The sequence below is a fragment of the Odocoileus virginianus genome, unplaced genomic scaffold, assembly GCF_023699985.2.
Source record: "Odocoileus virginianus isolate 20LAN1187 ecotype Illinois unplaced genomic scaffold, Ovbor_1.2 Unplaced_Scaffold_9, whole genome shotgun sequence".
NCBI classification, from domain to species: domain Eukaryota; kingdom Metazoa; phylum Chordata; class Mammalia; order Artiodactyla; family Cervidae; genus Odocoileus; species Odocoileus virginianus.
The window spans coordinates 872,016-890,027 of record NW_027224271.1 but is presented as its reverse complement, the minus strand read 5'-3'; the positions used below and the strand labels follow the sequence as shown (position 1 = coordinate 890,027).

General features: G+C 39.1%; 1 pseudogene; it reads right to left on the bottom strand.

Moving 5' to 3' along the window:
* Positions 1 to 15,198: 15,198 nt before the first annotated feature.
* Positions 15,199 to 17,238, bottom strand: LOC110123203 (ADP-ribosylation factor-like protein 6-interacting protein 1 pseudogene; annotated as a pseudogene).
* Positions 17,239 to 18,012: the final 774 nt, after the last annotated feature.

Sequence of the window (18,012 nt, the reverse complement as noted above, 5' to 3'; positions counted from 1 at the left end):
TGGCTGAGTCAACCTTCCAGAATCCCAAGAAGTCTTCGTTAGCAATAGAGCCTGCTTGCAGTTTGGTAGAGGATGCCTCTCTGGGGCCGAGATTGCCCCTTTCCAGCTCTGGCTGCCCCTACCCCCGCCCCCGCTTGCCTGTCTCCAGTGGAGCATGGGCCGGTCCGCAGCCAGGTAGCTCTCCTCTGGTATTCGCTCAGTCCTTTGTTCTGTGAGCGGGCCTGGCAGTGCCTTAGGTTAGGGCTTTTTGCAGGATAGTTCTCTCTCTCTCTTTTTTCCCTCTCTCTCTGGCTATCCCACAGTTTGGGTTGCTATCTCACATCAGTTCCCTCAGATTGCCTTCAGGGCATTCGGGCCTGGTCCTTACGCTAAGCAATGCAGCCCACGCCTCCCTGTTCAGCCCCCGCTTGCTGGTGGTGGCTGTGAGTGCTGGGAGTTGCCGTTAGGCACTTAATCTGCGGGTTTTATTTATTTATTTTTCCTCGCAGTTATGTTGCCCTATGAGATTCCAAATCTCTCCACAGACCCACTGGTAAGAATGTTTCCTGGTGTTTGGAAACTTCTCCTCTTTTAAGGCTCCCTTCCTGGGGCAGATCTCAGTCCTTTCCTCTTTCGTCTCTCTTTTTATCTTTTATATTTTGTTCTACCTCATTTCAAAGACGATGGGCTGCCTTTCTGCGTGCCTGATGTCCTCTGCCATCATTTGGAAGTTGTTTTGTGGAATTTTCTCAGCGTTCAAGTGATCTTTTGATGAATTTATGAGGGATAAAGTGGTCTCCCCCTATTCCTCTGCCATCTTAGGATCGCCTCTCCAAAGATCACATCTACACTCACACAGTACACAGAAACATGACTACATTAAATGAACACAGAAATGTTTATTGCATTTAATCAGATAACATGTAACATTTTCAACTCTATTTGAAAACATTAAGGGTTCTTTTTTACATGCATTGATGCCAAAATCTGTTCAATTGTGTGAAAGGTAGTCTGTCTAGTCTGAGGATGGAGCTACTGGCAAAGTTTTTCTGTAAGATCAAATTTTCTTTTCAGTATCAAAAAACTCTCTTGTGCTCATTGGATTTAAAACACATGGGGTCACATATAAGAAATCTGTATATTTTCCAAATTAATCACCTCTTTACACCCTATGGCAATGCTTGAGTGTGATCTCTTTTAGACTGATGAACTGTGAATGGTTTAGTTAAGCTACTACTGTGCCAGAAAATAACAAATAGCAATTCCATTACCAAGCAGCATGCCCTGATTTTATAATTTAAGAAACTTAAAGAGGAATTTGGAGCAAGAGTACTGAATTGTAATGAAAGAAAATGCACCATCTCAGGCATCTCACCATATGATTGGGAGAGCTAACATATTTGACATCACATTCTTGAAGAGACTGAAATAGGTTTTTAAATTTCAGTCATGCATTTTAACCACAGGTGGGGATATATCCTAGTTTCTATAGAGTAAAAATTTTAAAAAGCAACAAAAACAAAGCATACATAGATGTTGATATTTCCTCCTTATATATTTATGGTAATATATATGGATTATATCAGAATTTCTATACGCTTTATTTCTTCTTTAAAATGTAGACAAGACTTTCTTTTAATAGGAAAACACAATTGTTAACTGATACATTTAAAGAAACTTGGCTCATTTTAGAAAAAAAAATCAGAATCCCTAAAACATTTCAATAGATTAACTCAGTGTGTATTTATGGAGCTCTGTTTTAATAACAAATAACATTTCCATAGATTCCAAGTTACCAAAGCTCTTTCACATTCATCATTCCATTTTAACCCCAAAATATCCCTGTGAGAAAGTTATTATTCTGGTTTTCCTATAAGGTCATGAATACTCAAAGAATCAAAATGACTCTTGTAAGCTACCAAATGGGACTAGAAGTGATACTTTGTAATGCACAGTCCTATATTATGTGTACTTTGTTCTGCCTAGTTTCATTAAGCATTGGAAAGGATAGTAAGATTGAGAACAAAGGACACTTGCCCTCAAGTATCTTTTATTGGGTTGGCTAAAAAGTTCCTTTGCGTTTTCCCATGGCATTTTATAGAAAAACTCAAATGAACTTTTTGGCCAACCCAATATTTATTTCACTTTATAAACATTCATGAATATATAAATAAGTAATTATGGGTAGAAAGGTATGGTAGGGGTATAGAAAAAATTACTAAATTAATTATAATTGGCATGTGTAAAGTCTGTTGTTCTGTCAGTGTACAATAATAATTTGGTTATTCAAAAAATGAAGCAGAAGGAATCAAGACAGGCTTATCCAAAAATAACACTCATTTTAAAATTATAAGTTCATTTGTATCTTTTATTTTAGATTCCACATATAGGTGTTAGCATATGGTATTTGTCTCTGTGTGACTTATTGCACTTAGTATGATAATCTCCAGGACCATGAAAGTGAAAGTGAAGTTGCTCAGTTGTGTCCGACTCCTTGCGACCCCATGGACTGTAGCCCACCAGGCTCCTCTGTCCATGGAATTCTCCAGGCAAGAACACTGGAGTGGGTTGCCATTTCCTTCTCCAGGGGATTTTCCCAACCCAGGGATCGAACCCTGGTCTCCTGCATTGCAGACAGATTCTTTACCATCTGAGCCACCAGGGAAGTCCAGGTCCATAATAACTTTAAATGGAATATGATTTATAAAAGTATTGTATCACTATGCTGTACACCTGAAATTAACATGATACTGTGAATAAAAAATAATCAATCGATATAAAAATATTAAAAGATGTAAGTAGACTTACCCTAATTTTGTTGTTTGTAACCCATATCTGATCTGCATCCCATCCTTGGCCCATCCCTAAGTCTTACTCAGGAATAACTGAGCTTCACCTCAATTCTAAGCTTCACCCTATCCCTTATCTCACCTATCTCTAACCATTTAGATGAGAGCTAGAAACAGAGGTTGAATTTGTGTAATCCATAATTTCTAACAAAATATACATCAAAATATCCCTACCAAAAATGACTATGGGAAAATGATTGAAAAAACATAATTTTGCCATCTGGTTGATTGTGTCAGAATGATTAGCTAAAGGAGGGTATTATTTACTGCTGTGTAAACAATTATCCCCAAAGTTAGCAGTTTAAATACAACAAATATTTATTACCTCATAGTTTCTGTGGGTGAGGAATATGGGCATCACTTAGGTGAGCGATCTTGACGCAGAGTGTGACATGAGGTTACCATCAAGCTGTCGTCTGGGATGCAGAGTCATCCATGGGCTTGACTGAGGCTAGAGGATTCACTTCCAAGATGGCTAACTCACGTGGCTATTGGCAAAACGCCTCAGTTCCTTGCTGGTTACTGCGAGGAAGTCTTAGTTCCTTACTATGTGCACCTCTCCATAGGGCCACTTGAGTGTCTTCACAATATGACAGCTGCCTTCCCACAGATGAAGTGATCAAGAAGGAAAGTGAAACTGAGGCAGGCAGCACAATGTCGTTTATAATTTAGCCTCAGATATTACATGCTTTTGTCACATTCTCTTGATGATGCATAATAGTCTGGGAGCAGACAACACAAATCTATCAATCCAAGGGGAGGAAAAACAATTGGTTTTGGCTGACACAAGGGACTGCATATTCCCAGAAGCATAGAGAAAATAGGTCTGATCTTAGAGACCTTAACAGTCATATCAGGAGAGCTTAGGTGAGGAGGAGTGGAAAGCCTCTTTGAGAACATTGAAAGCTTGTCATTCAGTTTGGTGTTGAATCCTTCAATGAGCTTTGAAACTGTCACAGTAGATCAGGGGTCAGCAAACTGTGGCTTGTGAGTCAAATTTGGTCTGCAGCATGTTTTTATATGTAAGTAAGCTGAGTGATTTTTTACAATTTGAAAGTAGTATAAAACAAGTATGTATGTAGATAGATGGTGGGTGGATATATAAAGTATGAGGCAGAGACCATATGTAGCCTGCAGAGTCTAAAATATTTAGTAAGTGGCCCTTTAAAAAATTGCAACTCCTACTAAAGATCATCCAAATACCTATAAAATGTCTAATAAAAAGTAGAAGTTTAAACTCTGCTACATTGTCTGAAAGGAAATATTTGCATGGATCAAGAATTGTTTTTCTTCCCAGGTAGAAGGTTGAGCATCATGGGATGCTAGACCTTTAATTTTTCCACTTAATGTAATGATGACTAACACTAAATATCTCGATATCTCCTTATTTTTGCATATCCCAAACCACAGAACCTTAATCTTAGATGCACACACAAGAAAAGATTCCAAGGTGAATCAGAAGCACCACATATTGTATCCCCTTTTTGGATATTCAGAACTTATTTGAATAATAAATATTCTGAGAAGTCCTTCAATAATTCATTTTTGGCTAGTTAATACAACATCTCCAAATGCTAGGTTTTTCATGAGCCCTTTGTGTTTACACATGAACATCTACTGACATACCATGTGTATGTGTGACTGGTAGATACATTCCCAGCACTCTACTTCAGGGTACTCTAATATGCTTAGTTCAAGCCATGACCATCTTGATATATTATAAATGTGGGAGCCCCTTCTCATTTTTCTTTTCTGAATACCCAATAGTTCCCTTTTGGCTTGCAGGGATCCATTTCTTGAGAAATCTTCATGGGGATATAGAATATGAGCTAAGCCAAGAGTCCTGGAACAAGCCCATCTTCCCTGTAACTAGGTAATTGGCTGTTGAGGACACCAAGCCCTTTTGGAGTCCAGTTCCTGTTCATGTTACTGACTGATAGGTGACTGACATAGCTCTTGAAAATGGGACCTAGTTTGATGAAACCTCACAGTCAACATGACTCCTGCACGCTTGAAGCATGCTGGCATGTTGTAGTCTCATGGTCCCATTTTCAGACCATTTTCCTTTTCTCATGGATGGAACAGGAATCTATAATTTAACAGAATCTCACCTAACTCAGATGTGGTTAGATTACTGACCAGCATGTGAAAACATAATTTTCAATAAACTGCTACATAAGAATGCCAGATTTGCTGATGTGCAACACAAAATACAGTCCTTGGCTTTTTGTTTTTTATTTTAATATGCATAATAATGACACATGTAAAAAAAAATAATGACACATGTAATAGCATATTCTCCTAATAAAGGAAATGTATTTGATTGCAAGTACATAAGCATGATGATGTTTTAGGGATAATCCTGAATCCACTCTAGCACATATAAAAATAGAAACCACTCTTCAAACTTGAGCACAGCAGCCATGATGCTGAAATTGGCCCATGCATCTCAGGAAAGCTGGCTGGGAACATCTCTTCCCAAGGCAGATTCAGCACCTTTGCATAAGTAGCCCAATATGCCTCCAGTATCTACATCACAGAAATAAGCAAATTAATATGACAGGTAAAATTAATATAATATTATAAATCAACTACAATTATAAAAATTGATTGTGACATGATGATGTGTTACAACACTGACACTGAGAATGGTTGCTTTAATCTGTGCCTTTTTTTTTTTCATTTGTTTTTATTAGTTGGAGGCTAATTACTTTACAATGTTGTAGTGGTTTTTGCCATACATTGACATGAATCAGCCATGAATTTACATGTGTTCCCCATCCCAATCCCCCCTCCCACCTCCCTCTCCACCCGATCCCTCTGGGTCTTCCCAGTGCACCAGCCCTGAGCACTTGTCTCATGCATCCAACCTGGGCTGGCAATCTATTTCACACTTGATAATATACATGTTTCAATGCCATTCTCTCAGATCACGTGCTTTTGTTTCTTCCACCAAGTACTGTAGCACCTCAAGAATCCCCCTGACCTTGGTACAAATTGTGCCGTTTTAACTGCCTAGCTTCATGATGTTTCAGAATTTATTCTAAGATTGAAGTTGACAATAAAAAATGTGCATAACAACATGAATTCCTGGGAGACCTGTATGGCTATTGTGGATGACTTCTGTATGTTACATAGTGCTGGCACATTGTAGGTGCTTAAATGCGTAGTGTATAGAAGCAATGATGTTAGCTCAAGCCTAAGCTGGAATGAATAACTAGGTCTCTGCTGAAATATTTTGACTATTTCACCTACCTTCCTGCGGAGAAGGAAATGGCAACCCACTCCAGTATTCTTGCCTGGAGAATCCCAGGGACAGAGGAGCCTGGTGGGCTGCTGTCTATGGGGTCACACAGAGTCAGACACGACTGAAGCAACTTAGCAGCAGCAGCAGTCCACCTTCCTGCATCTGTCCATACAATTCACTGTATGCCATCCTCATTCTGACTGTAGGACCCTCTAGGATCATTAACTCAGAAGACCATGTACAACTGCTCTCAGATCATCCGGAAGACATTCTGCTCCCTTGCAGCACAGTTGTTGCTGTTCAGTCAATAAATCATGTCCAACTCTTTGTGACCCTATGGACTGCAGCATTCCAGGCTCCTCTGTCTTTCACTGTCTTCCAGAGTTTGCTCAAACTAATGTCCACTGAGTCAGTGATGCTATCTAACCATCTCATCCTCTACCACCCCTTCTCTTCCTGCCTTCAATCTTTCCCAGCATCAGGGTCTTTTCCAATGAATCATGTGGGTGGCCAAAGTATTGGAGTTTCAGCTATAGCATCAGTCCTTCCAATGAATATTCAGGGTTGATTTTCTTTAGGACTAACCGGTTTGATCTCCTTTCTGTCCAAAGGACTCTCAAGAGTTTTATCCAGCACTGCAATTAGAAGTATAGAATGAATGGTGAAGGTAGGAATGAAATTAATTCCAGGATGATAAACTTCATTGGATTGGTTCCTACTTCAAAATATCACCCTGTTCCTGCCACACACATACCAGTACATACATACATGTTCTCACAGGAGAAAGATACAATGGGGAACAGTAACAGATAAGACACTTCAAATATGCCAGAGAAATGCATTTTCAAATATCTTGAAAGTTTCCTTGAGAAAGTTTGGAATTGCATATTTAATCCCTTCCATAAGAGACAATCACAGATGCTCTGGTCATGCTCTGACCTTTGACACCTTGACAATCCATGACAGAGTCTTCTGTATTTTTTGCTTTTTAAAAAATCTCTTGAACTACAGGCTACATCCTTGACCTACCTCTGCTAGCTGACCCACAGGTATTTTCTATTGACTGTAACAAGAATTAATTCTGCTCCATTCAATAGGCATTTACTGAGTGCCTGTGTGCATTTTTAACTTCAATTTCCTTTTCTGAAAATGCAAATAAATTATTTTAGGCTTCAGGGAGATTATTTGAGATGTAATTGTTATTTTCCAGCATGGATGTGCTGCTATTTATTTTTATGTTAACTATACAAACACAGGTGTGTTTTTGCTGATATTTTGCTTATTTGGATGAGAAAATAGGAATCATTTCCAAAATAGCAGAGTTTTACATGCTTTTGAGACCAGGAATTTGGTCTTAGTCACTTTTCTATTCCCTGGTAACTGAGCAGACACCATGTATGAGAAGGTGCTCAGTAAATGTGTGTCACACTGAATCATTCTTTACACCTGAGGTTTCCTAGATAAAGATGCTCTCTTTCCACTGCAACCCTTCCACTAAGGTCCTAAATGCACTGATGTCATTTGAAACACAGGAAAACTTCATGATGAGGTTCTTGAGTATTTTACAATGTCATTAGATGGTAAAGTCAATATTGTTTGTTTTTAGCACATGCCTGGATCCTCAAAGCTGTACACATCTATTATCAAAAGATAAGCCATCTCCTACTTGAAGCCTGATTCCTGCCCTGAGCATGTGACATATTAGGATACTTGCTTTGGTAAAAATTGGCTCAGTGACTGTGGCAATCCTTACTGATGTCTTAAGTTTTTCCCCCAGACTTTTTACCTAGGTTATAACTTTTATTACTTCTTCTGTCTGAATCCCTGATAATAAGTTCCCATAGGCTGGCCTTCTTTCCATCCTTCCTTCCTCCCACAAACTATTTTAGAACACCTGTATGTGCCCAGGATTTGTGTGAAACACCGGGAATTCAGTAATAAGTGTCAGTGCTATCTTTGAGGAGCAATGGTTCTTTTGAAAAAAGCATAGCACAAAGACAATCAGCTGTATTATAAAATTTACTATTTATTAAAGTGCTTTCACAGGAAGAAGTATATGTTGGGCAACTATTGATGTTATTTCACTTTGGCACATGTATTAGTATTAGTTTGCTAGGGGTGTCTGCAGATTACCACAGACAAAGTGAGTTGGATAACAGAAATTTATCTCATCACAGTTCTGGAGGGTAGAATTCTTGAGATCAAGATGTCAGCAGGGTTGGTTTCTTCTAAGGCCTCACCCTCCTTGGCTGGTGGATGGCTTTCTGCTGCTGCTATGTTTATATGCTCTTCTTTCTGTGTCTTTCCATGTCCTAATCTCCTTTTTTTTTTATAAGGACACCAGTTATATTGGATGAGGGTTTGTTCACCTATTTATCATTTAATTACCCCTTGAGATAACCTGTTTCCAAATACAGTCACATTCTGAGGTATTGGAAGTTGAATTTAAACATAGGAATTTTGAGGAGAACAAAGTTCAGCCCATAACATCAAACAAGAAAGTTCAGCATCAGAGAAGTCATATAACCTGAAAAGGTTTCTTAGTAAGAAAGGTATAGACTATGTTATAATCTAATGTCTGTAGAAGTCTTAAGTTCATATTGTTTCTACACAATAGCACTGCCTTTCCAAGCTCTATTGCAAAACTTCTTAATCTGGATCTTGCTCCTTATCCCCTGCCACTTCCTTTTTAATAGGGTGGTTTTAGTCCCAGTGTTCTCTAGACCCACTGCATGATTTTCTGATTTTGTCTGTCTGATTATAGCTTTAAGTTTTCTTTGTTGTTGTTGCTGTTGTTTGTTTGTTTGTTTGTTTTACCAGTTTTGCTCTGCTTGTAATAATCTTCCTCTATTTCAGCTCAGACTTTGCTTCAGATGTACTTACTGCTTACACATATGCATGTACTTTCCTATATTTGCCTGCTCTCTTACAGTTATGTGGGGCCATGTTGTTGGTTCTAGGCTGTGGTCTATCTATGGAAATGATGTGTCCTCACTCTTCACTTATTATTCATTTTTATTGCAAGTTTCCATTCTACTCCCTCTTCCCCTGCTGTACATTGAAATAATAATATTATGAGATCACATCTGCCTGGATCAGAGTACTGCGTTGGGGATTGAGGGAGCAAGAAATACAGCCATGGTGTTAAACCAGTGAAATTCTGGATGAATTTGTTACCACAGCATAAAGTCATCTACCCTGGCTAATTGAGGCTGGTCAGATTGGAATTGTGTTGCCATCCTGTATTCCCTTCAGTCTCACATTCACCTAGCACCTGAGGTTTCTTTTCTCACTGGGAGCTTTCACACGCCTTCCCTGAAAGAACTGAGCTAACCACACATTTTTGCTCTTTACATCAGCAATATCCATCGGATCACTCTGATTTAATTGGACTGCCAGTTCCAGCCCTGCCTTGGTTGGCTGCCACCCAGGTTCCAATTCAGAGAATATGGGAACATCCCTAATACCTAGATGCTCTCTCTCCTGAATCCTGCACTATAATGGAGTTGCAATTTGCCTTTAAAATCAGGCAAAAACGTGCCTGAAAAAAAGACAGCTTCGAAAAGAATATTCCCAGTTGTTAATTTAGTGAGAGTAAAGTTATGTTAGTTCATTGAAATTTAATTGCTAATGGGTTATAAGATCTTAGGAACTACAGGCCCAGCATCTGTCTCTTTTTAGTGTCTCAATTATCACCACAATAATTTAATGACATCCTGTTGAAGAAGCATCCTTGACATGCTAATGAATGGCACCCTGCTCATTTCCATGAACTTCTCATCCCTAGGTGATCATTTGAAGCCAGGCATTTTAGATTGCCATCATTTGGCCACACAGCCTAACTTAAAGGTTGACCAAAATAATATATTTAAGAAAAACAACAGCAACACTTGTTTAACATGAAATTTAAAATGTCTTGAACTTTAGTCACTTATAATTATATAAATACGAACCAAAATTGAGACAACCATGAGAATACTAGGATCTATTTCATTCTCTACTTTCCACATGGCCTTTCTCAGTTAGGTTTCTCTATTTAGTTGTTCTATCAGTGTTGCATGACTGAACCCATCTGTAATATTTAGCTTTTCTAATTAATTATTTATTTTCTTGATGTTTTACTTTTATTTTTTAGGTTATCCTAACTTTTTTGCACTTTATTCATTTTGTTTAATTTATTCCACATATAGTTATACTGCTCTCTGACTTTTATTAAACACTGAGTAGTAATAACCTAAATTTCTAGCCACCTCACAGCTTTTTTATGAGGGAAGATCTAAATATCTAAACAAGTAAATAAATAAATACATTTAATTATCTCTTTTTTAATTAAAAAATAGCAACTGTTGCAATTTGTAATGCTATTTATTTATTTTTGGCTGTGCTAGGTCTTTGTTCCTGGACGAGATTTTCTCTGGTTGCAGCCAACAGGGGTTACTCTCGAGTTGTGGTGAATGGGATTCTCATTATAACTGGTTCCAATTTAAATTGAGATCTGTGAAAAAAATAAAATAAATTGAGATCTGTAACTGGCTTACAAATGTACAAAGGTCATCATTTTGAGGTTTTTACCTGATATATTTCATAAACATAAAAAGGAGCTGATTTGCATAGAAAACACTAAGCCTTTTTTTTAAAATCACAGTTGTTACCTAAGTTCAGAGGGATCGGGTGGAGAGGGAGGTGGGAGGGGGGACCGGGATGGGGAATACATGTAAATCCATGGCTAATTCATTTCAATGTATGACAAAAACTACTGTAATGATGTAAAGTAATTAGCCTCCAACTAATAAAAATAAATGGAAAATAAATAAATAAATAAATAAATAAATAAATAAAAGGACACAGAAACACTAAAAAAAAAAAAATAAGAATTAATGTAGAATGGATTTTAAAAGGCTTTGCAAAATAAACATTTCTATGGTCAAAAAAGGAGAGAACAGAAAAGAACAAGCACAGACTGAGGGACATAGTTTTGAAATAAAGAAGCATTTCTTGATGCTGAAGTTCACTCAATTCTACCATAAACTTAAGAAGGTTTGGGAATTAGCTGCCCTGTAGACACTGAAAAAGAAGATAAATACTAATCTATCTGGGAATAATTCTATGGCATCCTGTCTGAATTTGTTCAATTAGCTGATTAGATGTCTTCCTGTGATTTGGTACAATTCCTGCAATGGTAAACAAGAGAAAAATGCCATTGCAAGGGATGTTTTGGCTGCAGTCAAGGAGTTTGAGCATGGAGCATGGTTTTTCTTCTCACAGTGGCCTGAAGACTGGGTATCCTGGTAATTTAGACTCATGAGGTGAAGAACTTGAACCCTAGTATTAACATATGGAGTGCACACAATCCGAAGAAAACTCTTTTCTTCTGCCTCTTGAATGCAGTATAAAGTAAGAGGCGGCCAATTATCCCAAGAGTTTTGGAGGGCTCATGAAGAACCCCAAGCTGTTTCTCCTCCATGGGTGACCAAAGCTGAAAGTAGGTGAGAAGGAGCAGAGTCTGTGTGTTCACACCCAGTCCTCCTGGCACCCACATGACTGTGTCAATGTTGAACTTGAGAGTGGAGCCCAAGCAGTTGTTCCTAAGAGATATGACATAGAGCAGAGCTTCTGGTATCACAGGTGACAGGGCAGGAAGACATTTATGTCCCGTCACCGCTCCCTGACCTTGGAGCAGACTTCCTAGACACAGCAACCTTGTTGTCCCTCTTCATGACGGAAAACAACACGGAGCTCATTCTTCCCAGGTGTGGTGAAGAGAAGACAGTGAGCCCTTCACTTCTGATAGAGGAACTGAAAGCGGGAGACAGAAGATATGCACAAACGATTTTTCCTTGAAATGCAAAATAAAACATGTAAGCAGTGAAAGTCGTTTTTAGTAAAATAGACTTTATCAAAAAAGAACTGGAGTCTAGAGAGACAAGATATGAATGCTGAGTACATTTATGTATGTAACCTTACCTACAATTTATACAAATGATTTGGGATCACTGATCAGTGCAGTTCAGTTCAGTCGCTCAGTCGTGTCCGACTCATTGTGACCCCATGAATCGCAGCACGCCAGGACTCCCTGTCCATCACCAACTCCTGGAGTTTACTCAAACTCATGCCCATCGAGTCGGTGATGCCATCCAGCCATCTCATCCTCTGTTGTCCTTTTCTCCTCCTGCCCCCAGTCCCTCCCAGCATCAGGGTTTTTTCCAATGAGTCAACTTTTCGCATGAGGTGGCCAAAGTATTGGAGTTTCATCTTCAGCATCAGTCCTTCCAATGAACACCCAGAACTGATCTCCTTTAGGATGGACTGGTTGGATCTTCTTGCAGTCCAAGGGACTCTCAAGAGTCTTCTCCAACACCATAGTTCAAAAGCATCAATTTTTTGGTGCTCAGCTTTCTTCACAGTCCAACTCTCATATCCATACATGACCACTGGAAAAACCATAGCCTTGACTAGACAGACCTTTGTTGGCAAAGTAATGTCTCTGCTTTTTAATATGCTATCTAGGTTGGTCATAACTTTCCTTCCAAGGAGTAAGCATCTTTTAATTTCATGGCTGCAGTCACCATCTGCAGGGATTTTGGAGCCCCAAAAAATAAAGTCTGTCACTGTTTCCACTGTCTCCCCATCTATTTCCCATGAGATAATGGGACCAGATGCCATGATCTTAGTTTTCTGAATGTTAAGCTTTAAGCCAATTTTTTCACTCTCCTCTTTCACTTTCATCAAGAGGCTTTTTAGTTCCTCTTCACTTTCTGCCATAAGGGTGGTGTCATCTGCATATCTGAGGTTATTGATATTTCTCCCGGCAATCTTGATTCCAACTTGTGCTTCTTCCAGCCCAGCATTTCTCATGATGTACTCTGCATATAAGTTAAATAAGCAGGGTGACAACATACAGCCTTGACGTATTCCTTTTCCTATTTGGCACCAGTCTGTTGGACCATGTTCAGTACTAACTGTTGTTTTCTGACCTTCATATAGGTTTCTCAAGAAGCAGGTCAGGTGGTCTGATATTCCCATCTCTTTCAGAATTTTCCACAGTTTATTGTGATAAAGTATTCTGACAGAATGTTGTCCACTGGAGAAGGGAATGGCAAACCACTTCAGTATTCTTGCCTTGAGAACCTCATGAACAGTATGAAAAGGCAAAATGATAGGAACTCCCCGGGTCGGTAGGTGCCCAATGTGCTACTGGAGATCAGTGGAGAAATAACTTCAGAAAGAATGAAGGGATGGAGCCAAAGCAAAAACAATACCCAGTTGTGGATGTGATTGGTGATAGAAGCAAGGTCCAATGCTGTAAAGAGCAATATTGCATAGGAACCTGGAATGTTAGGTCCATAAATCAAGGCAAATTGGAAGTGGTCATACAGGAGATGGCAAGAGTGAACATCGACATTCTAGGAATCAGCAAACTAAAATGGACTGGAATGGGAGAATTTAACTCAGATGACTGTTATATCTACTACTGTGGGCAGGAATCCCTTAGAAGAAATGGAGTAGCCATCATAGTCAACAAAAGAGTCTGAAAAGCAGTACTTGGATGCAATCTCAAAAACGACAGAATGATCTCTGCTCGTTTCCAAGGTAAACCATTCAGTATCATGGTAATCCAAGCCTATGCCCCAACCAGTAACGCTAAAGAAGCTGAAGTTGAATGGTTCTATGAAGACCTACAAGACCTTTTAGAACTAACACCCAAAAAAGATGTCCTTTTCATTATAGGGGACTGGAATGCAAAAGTAGGAAGTCAAGAAACACCTGGAGTAACAGGCAAATTTGGCCTTGGAGTATGGAATGAAGCAGGGCAAAGGCTAATAGAGTTTTGCCAAGAGAACGCACTGGTCATAGCAAACACCCTCTTCCAACAACACAAGAGAAGACTCTACACATGGACATCACCAGATGGTCAACATCGAAATCAGATTGATTCTATTCTTTGCAGCCAAAGATGGAGAAGCTCTATACAGTCAGCAAAAACAAGACTGGGAGCTGACTGTGGCTCAGATCATGAACTCCTTATTGGCAAATTCAGACTTAAGCTGAAGAAAGTAGGAAAAACCACTAGACCATTCAGGTATGACCTAAATCAAATCCCTTATGATTATACAGTAGAAGTGACAAATAGATTGAAGGGATTAGATCTGATAGCCAGAGTGCCTGAAGAACTATGGATGGAGGTTCATGACTTTGTACTGGAGCCAAGGATTGAGAATATCCCCATGGAAAAGAAATGCAAAAAAGCAAAATGGCTGTCTGAGGAGGCCTTACAAATAGCTGTGAAAAGAAGAGAAGCGAAAAGCAAAGGAGAAAAAGAAAGATATACCCATTTGAATGCAGAGTTCCAAAGAATAGTAAGGAGAGATAAGAAAACCTTCCTCAGTGATCAATGCAAAGAAATAGAGGAAAACAGTGGAATGGGAAAGACTAGAGATCTCTTCAAGAAAATTAGAGATACCAAGGGAACATTTCATGCACAAAATGGGTTTGATAAAGGACAGAAATGGTATGGACCTAACAGAAGCAGAAGATATTAAGAAGAGGTGGCAAGAATACACAGAAGAACTATACAAAAAAGATCTTCATGAGTCAGATAATCATGATGGTGTGATCACTCACCTAGAGCCAGACATCCTGGAATGTGAAGTCAAGTGGGCCTTAGAAAGCATCACTACAAACAAAGCTAGTGGAGATGATGGAATTCCAGTTGAGCTATTTCAAATCCTGAAAGATGATGCTGTGAAAGTGCTGCACTCAATATGTCAGCAAATTTGAAAAACTCAGCAGTGGCCATAGGACTGGAAAAGTTCAGTTTTCATTCCAATCCCAAAGAAAGGCAATCCCAAAGAATGCCCAAACTACCACACAGTTATGATGCTTAGTCATTCTTAATTCTTCTCTTTCTTCAGCACGACATATTCAGTCAATTAACAACTCATGTCAGTTCAACCCTTAAAATGTATTTAAAATGTAAGATCTCCTACCTACTGTCATCACTGTGTTCCAGGTCAATGCCATTTCTTGTTTCCTTTCTCTGTTAGTATACTTGTCTACTAAGGGGTCTAACTGCTTCTGTCCTTAGGCCCCATCAGTCTCTTCTCAACATGGCAGCCAGAGTAATTGTTTTTTTTTTTTTTTTTCCAGCTTTTTCATTTATTCCCCTTTTAACAAAGTAGAAGAAATAATACAGGATTAAAACTGCAAAAGTAGTTAATTGGTAGAACACACACACAAAAAAATCTGGATAGGAAGACAAGCTTATATACAATGAGGAAACACATGTAAATTATGGTAGTTTGTAGACGAAACATTTTTTTTTAAAAAGTCAAACATGCTACACAGTGCTACTGTTTACAGCAATATTGAAGGGGAGAAAATAACACTAATTTAGGGACTGATATACCACAAGGTCCAGGTTTCACAGCATCAGTGCAATAAATTCACAAAACTATATTACAGCTAGTTATCAGTTTAAGAATTGTTCCCAAATATGTCACATTTCCAGCCCTCAGAGGTCCATTCCTACAGATTTCAACTACTCCATCTATGGGGACCAAAAGCAGCCAGTGTTACCATAAAAGGAGACTCTTGAGACTTATCTTTAAAGGCTTATTCTGGTCTTGAAAAATTAGTAGGTTAAGGCTATTTTCTACTGAAGTGAATCTTGACTCAACACAGGAAGACTTTTGTCCTTTATTGGCTGGTCTTGGAGTGAAGATCATAGACATGACTCTTAACCTATAATGGACTTTAGCTCCAATTAACTGAAAATCTGAAATTTAAAAGTCCTAAATACCAACTTGTGTAAGCCTGCTACTAAAAAGCTTTTGAGGATGTACTAACTTCAAGTTTAAGTGCGCGGGAACAAGAGTTCTGAACGTTCCTGTCAGATTCCCCATTTGGGAGGAAGGATCAATGTTTCCCACAAACAGCTAAATTCTGCACAAGGGAGAAAACACATGCTAAGACATGGAATGAGTTTCGTCTTATTCCATGAGGCTTCTCCCACACTACCGAAACAGAATGAGGAATGACTCTTCATTGGTCTCTTCATCAGAAGAGAAACTTGGTCTCTATATTCATGAAGCCAGTTTTTTAAGCAGACCATGGAAGCAGATGATAGAACGAGCTTCCTGAAACCACAGGCCACTATCCTCTATCCCGCTTAAAAAAAAGATCAACTTGAACAGTTATCCCAAGTCACTGTTAACTGTACTAAAGGCTGAAGTTCACCACTATGTTATTTTAAAAGTAAGAGTTCAGTTAACCCTGGGTGACAAAAAACCAAGATGAGGAACTGAAGAGTTGTCCATATAAGGCCAGCTGATAAGAACACACCCATGAAGACACTGGGCATAAAGCCTTACTTGACAAGTCAGAATTTCTACTAAGGGCAGAGCAAGGGACAGCAGAGAGCTACTTCTGTAACATTTTAGTACCCAACAGCATAACAGACACTGTTCCCACGGACAATGTACACTCCATTAATCACACTGAATAAAGCGAATGCTTTATTCATTTTTCTTTTCTTTTTGTTTTAGAAGCTTGTTTATCTCTCTTTTGGCCATTCCAATGTATTTCGAAATGATTCCATGTTGGTTCAGTCCAGGAAGCAAAAGTAAGAAAGTCACTATCAGGTAGGTGAGAAGGAGGTTGTGGACCTGCTGTCCGACCCAAGCAACCGCAGCAAGAGAAACGATCATGGTCATGAAGTACATTTTAGGCTTTTCTTCCTTTAGTGTAAAGAGGCGTTTCCACCAGCCCACAGCTCTGCGTCGTGTTTTTACTAGACTGCTGCAAATTTCATGGAATCTTTGCTGTTGCTCAGTGGTCCATTTATTGGAGCCAAAAATTCTAGGTGCTAGAATGGGAACAAGGTAGCCAGCCAAGCACAAAAACATAACAAAACAGGAAACACCAGATAGAACAGATGGATGTAGATAGTAGATAGTCAGAAACACCAAAGAAACCACACCCATGATGGCAGGTGGAAACCAGGCTCTTTCCCATCGGAGGACTTTATCTGCCATCAGCATCACTTCTCCCCATCCTTGCAGCTGCTCTTCCAGACTTGCAGTCTCTGCAGCCAGCAGATTGGTGCTGCGATTATCTCCTTCCACCATAGTTCTCGAGGTGCCGTCTCAGCGAGCACAGGACGCCACCAAGTCTCCAGAGCAATTGTTAAATCAGTTGCATCCTATCTCTTTTCTGCTCAAAACATTCCATTGACTCTCCATATCATTCAGAGACAAAGCCAAGGTTCTTACAATGTCCTGTGAGGCCGCCACCCCATGTGGTCCCTCGCTACTTCTATGACTTTATTTCCTACCACTTACCTTTCACTCATTTCCAGCCACACTGTCTACCTTATCCCTCCTGGAATACACCAAACATGTACTTTCTTGATGATCTCAGGTTCCATTTCCTAGGAACATTCTTCTGTCAAATATTTTCCTGTTTTAAAGTTCATATCTGCAAGATACACTAATTGACAGTGTTTTTTGGAAGGGACTGTGCATGCAATGCCTAAAATAGTATCTGAACTTTCAAGTTTCCTTCTAATAATTCCTCCCAAGGAAATAACCCATTCTAAATGTAAATATTTCTGGGCAGAGGTATATAAGTAGCACAATATATTTGTGAATATTATCAAGATATGGAAAAATAGAAATGCCAACATTATGGGATTCTTTAAATAAATTGTGACACTTTAGTCCCACAGACTACTGCTCATCCATTAACATTCTTCTATTAAGACAATATTTGTTGAAAACGCTCCAACAAGGTACCATTTTATAAAATGACTAAAATATGTCTGAGCCAAACGAAGGGGCCAACTAGCCAGGAAGCTCCATAGGTGTCAGTATATCTGGGAAAATAATAAGACTGAGAAGAGCATAGTTCTCAGAGCATCTTTTCAGAAGAGCACTCTTT